Raw genomic sequence first — 6000 nt, 5'->3', positions numbered from 1 at the left:
CAGAATGAGACAAAATGAACATGAGCAAATGAAAAAATACAAATTAAAATATTTTCTGCCCATCAGATTGTCAAAAAAAGAGGGATTATAACATTCATTTTGGTGAAAATTTGACAAAACTAGCATACAACAGATGGCACAATTTGTATTGTTGTGTTTAAAATCTGTATGCTTTTAAAATTTGTAATTTTTGATGCAGTAATTCCACTTCAAAAAGTAATCCTAAAGAAATGGTTAAAAAAGAAAAGAAATAGTTGAGAGGTGGTGTTGTGGTGTAGCCAGTTAAGCTACAGCCTTTGATACCAGAATCCCATGTGAGTGGCAGGTCCCGTCCCGGCAGCTCTGCTCCCTAGCCAGCTCCTTGTTAATGCACTTGAGAAGGCAACAGAAAAGGGTGCAAGTGCTTGGGCCCCTGGGAGACCGGCGGGAGTTCCAGGCTCCTGGCTCCCACCTGGGCCAACCCTGCTTGTTGCAAACATTTGGGGAGTGAACCAGCAGATGGAAGATCTTTCTCTGTCTCCTTCTTTGTAACTCTGCCTTTCAAAAAAGTAAATAAATCTTAAAACAGAGAGTTGTCGTGTATACAAAGAGGTATTATTAGGATGTTCACTGCAAACAGTGACAAACTGGAAACAATCCAAATGCCTATCGACGTATTCAATTAGGACACACGCGATATTATGCAATTATGAAACAGAATGAGATAGATAGGCATGCATCAACGTGGAGCATTCTCTACAATGCTGAGCCAAAGACGTCAGCTGCGCTGTGCCAGTTGTCTGTTGACGGTCCCTGTTGGGTACAGCGAATATTAACGTTCCTCCTTCCCCGGCTGAGCCGACGTTAGGACTCACCAGTAGAGGGCGCCGGAGGCACACCTCAGGAGCAGGGCTCCTCTTCCCGGTTCCGGGGTTTATTTTTTTGGCTTGAGGAACACCCGCGGTGCTCGCCTACTGTGGAGCTTCGACAACCTTCCCTAGGGCGTCTTCCCAGTGAGTATCAACAGCAGCGTGTTTCAGAGCCCTAGACGCACCGCAGTCAGTGCGCACAGTCACACGCCGTCCAGAAGACCTGGCAGCCTCAGTGGAGGAGGGGCTCCCGCATATTCTTTCCCCCAGAGACAGTGGCTGCTCCCTGTACTCCTTTAAAAGTTTTCTCTTACCACTAATGATTGTGGTAAACTTTGTCCATTTAATGTGTGGTTTCTGTCTCCTGACTAGAACCTTGGCTGATAAACTATCTCTTAAAAAAAAAAAAAAGCCATATAGATAAACACACAAGGGCCTGTGAATTACACCGCTGGGACGCCAGCTTCTCCTATGGGCGCCCCTTGGGCCTGGCTGCCGCACTTGCCATCCAGCTCCCTGGTTGCGCAGCGGAAGATGGCCGGAGTGGTTTGGCCCCTGCACCCGCGTGGGAGACCCGGATGGAGTTCCTGGTTCCTGGGTTCCGCCAGGCCCAGCCCTGGCCATTGAGACCATTTGCGGAGTGGACCATTGGGTGGAAGATCTTTGTCTCTCTGCCTCTCCATCTCTCCCTTTCAAATAACTAAATAAATCTTGAAAAAAGAGAAGAAGAAAAAAAAAAAAAGACATGTGGGGTCAGCGCCGTGAGGTAGTAGGGTAGACCTCCGCCTGCGGCACCGCCATCCCGTATGGGGGCCAGTTCGTGTCTCTGCTGCCCCACTTCCCATCCAGCTTCCTGCTACTGCACCTGGGAAAGCAGTGTGTTAGTAAAATGGCACTGTCTTATCCGGTGAGATCTACGCCCTGGACATCCTCCTAGGCTCTGGCCCCCGCAGCCACTGCTAGAAGCCAGGTGACCAGATGGCCCAGCCACAAGTGTCAGCTCCACCTCCATACTAAAGGTTCGTGGTTCCTTGCTCCTATTTCCCTGCCCCCTGCAAAGGTCCCGCACACGTGCTCCCTCTCTCCTGATCTCGCTCTCAGCCCACCCCCTCTTTCTTCGTAGCCCCTTCCCTCCCGCCTGTCTCCCCTGTCAATAAACCCTTTCCCTTACTCTGGTGTTTGGTATGTTTTGTGCTGGCCTAACACAGTAGAAGATGGCCCAAGTGGTTAGGCCCCTGTGCCGGTGTGGGAGACGCAGAAGCAGCTCCTGGCTCCTGGCTTCAGATCAGCCCAGCTCTTGTCCTTGCAGCCATTCAGCTGCTTCCATCCAGCAGATGGAAGACCTGTCTGTCCCTCCCTCTCTGTAACACTGCCTCTTAGATAAATAAATAAATCTTTTAGAAAACCAGAAATGATAGTGGAAATGAAGTTAAAAGAAAAGTTTATTTTGGTGCAACTATTTTTGAAATCCCTGCAGAGAACAGGCATAGTATTTAAAAATAAATAAATAAATAAAAAGCCTGCATGAATTTCAAAAATGTATGAACCAAAAGAAACTTCTCTTTTAATTAAAATTTCCACAAACTTCTTGAAGAATCTTCGTATGCACACAGATAGATAGGCCCCCAGATACTTGTGGAAAGGTCTAGATGATTGGAACATACCAAATTATAACAGTGAATATTTTGGGAAAAGGAATAAGATTAAAGGAATGGGATCAGAGGATTTTATCATTTAACCATGAATACTTTTCTTTTTGAATTCTTTATAATAAACAGTAATTTATGGATTACATAATTTGAAACATAGATTATGTATTTTAAAATATATTTGGAAAAAAGTTAACCTAAAACCAGCTTTGGAACAAGAATATTACCTATGCATTCATCAGGTTTTCATTCCAATTTTTAGAAATTAAGATATTAAATGACTGCTTCATGACTGAGGAATGCTCTGTCATTTAATGGTTAGTGTAAAAATGACAAATTTTATGTAGCAGGAACTTGAGTTTATTATAAAATCTCATGAAATGCCAAAAGATTATGGCATTGCTTATTGTGCAGAAATTGAGCACACAGAAAGATGGACAACTCCAAGGTCACAGCACTCACTTCAGAAGTTGGTACTCACTGTATAAAACCATTACTCAAAGCTTTAAATGTTATCTACATTACTTCTCAACTTGAGAGCCTTCAGTAAAGGAGAGTACAGCAGATTAAACCCAAAAGTGTCAGTAGTTGTTAATGCAGTAATTTCTGGCTTTTTGTTCCCCCTCCTCCCTCTCCTCCTAATTGCCTACTCCACAACCTATTGCTACAGTCAAAGCTGTGAAGTCAGCATTCTGTATCTCCTAATTTTGCAAGAAAGTCCAAAATATAAATTTTCTAGAAACTAAAATGCTCTGCAGGATCAAACAGAAGTAATAAGCTTAAAGCATATTTATGTACTGTTCATACATGGTATAGATAATTAGATTTGCCAAAAATGTAAGGAGGTTTAGACTTAAGAAATGGAGTGGTGAATTGGAAAGGGGAGGGGCTCCAATGAGAGAACATAAAGGATGTGGGTATCCTTATGACTTTTTTAAAAAATTTTTTAATTTATTGATTTACTTGAAAGGTAGAGTTACACAGAGAGAGATCTTCTATCTGCTGGTTCGCTCCCCAGATGGCTGCAACAATGCCGGGGCTGGGCCAGGCTGAAGTCAGGAGCCTAGAACATCATCCAGATCTCCCACATGGGTGGCAGGGGCCCAAGTACTTGAGTCATCTGCTACTTTCCCAGGCCGTTAGCAGAGAGCTGGATTGGAAGTGGAACAGCTGGGACTCAAACTGACATCTACATGGGATGCCAGTGTCAAAGACAGTGGCTTAACCTGCTAAGCCACAACACTGGCCTCTTGACACAATTCTTTAAAGCTAACTTGCTAAAGTATTAAAATACTTTATCTGTTAATATTTAAAGAGATATACAGCAACTATATAAATGTGGGGGTACATATTATTTATATGCACCTTTCAAATTATTTTGTAGTCCTGTAAACCACAGCTTATCCTCAAAGTTTCCAGAAATAGAACTAGAACCATTGTTCCCAAGAACCATTCCTCACTGTGCCACATGTATTCCACAGTACATCATATAATTTATGGAATGATTATCAGAAATAAAAATGTTAAGATTTTGATACGCTAATACTTATTATTTCAAATCTAAGTCCAGAGGCAAGCATTTAGTCTAACAGCTAAGATGCTGTGTAAAACACTTGCACCCCAAATTGGAGGGCCAGGGATAGATATTCCAATTCCTGATGCAGACCCTCGGTGGCAGTGGTGATGGCTCAAGTGGTGGAGTTCCTGCCACTCACATAGGAGACCTGAATTGCAGTTCCTAGCCATTTCACCCATCTGGGGAGTTAAAAAGTAGGTGGGAGCTCTTTCCCACTCTGTGTATCTCTCTGCCTCCCAAATATATACAAATTTAAATTATGAAAAATCTAAATTTGGGTAGGAGCCCATGGGCAATTCACACTATTATTCAGTAAGTTTTCGTTGTTAGGCTATAGTGAACTAACCTCACATCAGCATTTTCTATTAGAGATCATGATGAATTAATTATAGAGCAGGAACTGACGTTTTTGCTGACAAAAAGGTAGTCTGAATGAGGACTGCTAAGGAAATGGGCCAGACTTAGGCATGGTGGTTTTCTTGAACACTGAACTAAGGGTAGGTGTTTGGTCCAGCAGTTAAGACACCACTTGAGATGCCTTCATGCTATATTCCAAAGCCTGGCTTGAGTCCTTTTCTACTTTGCTTCTGATCCAGCTTCCTGCTGATGTGCACCCTGGGAGGCAGTAGGTGATGGCTCAAGTAGTTGTGTCCTCGCCATCCTCAAGGGAGACTTGAATTGATTTCCCTGCTCCAGGCTTCAGGCTGGCCCAGCCCTGGCTGTTGTAGGCTTTTAGAGAGTGAAACAGTGAACAGAAAAATTGCTCTTCCTTCTCCCTGTGTGTCTCTCTGCCTTTGAAATAAAACATGAAAATAATTAATTTTAAAAATACCCTCTGTCCCACATAGGGACTGGGAAAAGTGGTGCCCTATATGGAAGTGCCAGTGCAGAGATGAAAGAGTATGTGGTAGTTGATATGCAGCAGCAAGACTGAACCAATCACCAAACTAAAAAGCTGGAGGGAAGCCTCTAGCAATGGCTGTGTGAATAAAAGACGTATTTTCACTTTCATACACCAATTGACACTGTTATTTATGATGTCAGTGATCACCTGAGGTTCTTGTCATGAGCTGCCAAGGATATGGAAGCCTTTTGAGTCCACAAACTCTGTCAGTATTTAGACAGGGCCATAAGCAAAGTGAACGTTCTCCCCTCCCTTCAGAGAAAAGTACATCCTTCTTTGATGGCCCCTTCTTTCCACTGGGATCTCACTCACAGAGATCCTTCATGTAGATCATATTTTGCCACAGTGTCTTGGCTTCCCATGCCTGAAATGCTCTCATGGGCTTTTCAGCCAGATCCAAATGCCTTAAGGGCTGATTCTGAGGTCAGAGTGCTGTTTAGGGCATTTATCATTCTATGAGTTGGCTGTGTGGACTGCTTCCCATGTTGGAACATTCTCTGCTTTTTAATTCTATCTATTGTTATTACCAGACACTTGGTCTTATTTATGTGATCTCTTTGACATTTAATCCTATCCATATGATCAATTACACACTTAATATGATAATATGATCACTTCAACACGTAAGATGGCATTAGTACCACCCAGCCAATGAGATTTGGAATTCCATGGCAAAGTTTTTACCCTTAGGTGTAAGTCCGTGGGAATATGTGCTGAACTGTGCATCTCCTCCTTCTCTTGTTCCCACTCTTATTTTTTACTGGGATCTATTTTCAATTGGATTTAAACACCTATGAATAACTATATGTTAAGTAAAGAGTTCAATGAATAGTATTAAGTAGAAAAAGAAAATAGTCAAAAAATAAAATAATAAACTGTTCCTCAACAGTCAAGACAAGGGCTGTTCAAGTCATTTCTTTTCATAGTGTCAATTTCACTTCTACAGGTTTCTTTTTAGGTGCTCTGTTAGTTGTCATAGATTAGGGAGAACATATGGTATTTGTCCCTTTGGGACTGGCTTAT

The 6000-nt window shown here is 42.6% G+C and overlaps 1 long non-coding RNA gene across 2 annotated transcripts in view; it reads left to right on the top strand.

Moving 5' to 3' along the window:
* Positions 1-831: 831 nt before the first annotated feature.
* The window catches only part of LOC149123094 (uncharacterized), a 33112-nt gene continuing 27943 nt past the window's right edge, over positions 832-6000 (top strand). Inside the window, exon 1 of one of the 2 annotated variants that reach the window (XR_016218085.1) lies at positions 832-992. This is a non-coding gene — a long non-coding RNA (uncharacterized LOC149123094). Of the gene's footprint in view, positions 1868-6000 lie in introns of both variants that reach the window. The other variant, XR_016218084.1, reaches the window with a different exon arrangement.

The sequence above is a fragment of the Oryctolagus cuniculus genome, chromosome 12 (genome assembly GCF_051225735.1).
Source record: "Oryctolagus cuniculus isolate XC-2025 breed Fujian yellow rabbit chromosome 12, ASM5122573v1, whole genome shotgun sequence".
NCBI lineage: Eukaryota > Metazoa > Chordata > Mammalia > Lagomorpha > Leporidae > Oryctolagus > Oryctolagus cuniculus.
This window is presented reverse-complemented; position numbering and strand designations above follow the sequence as displayed.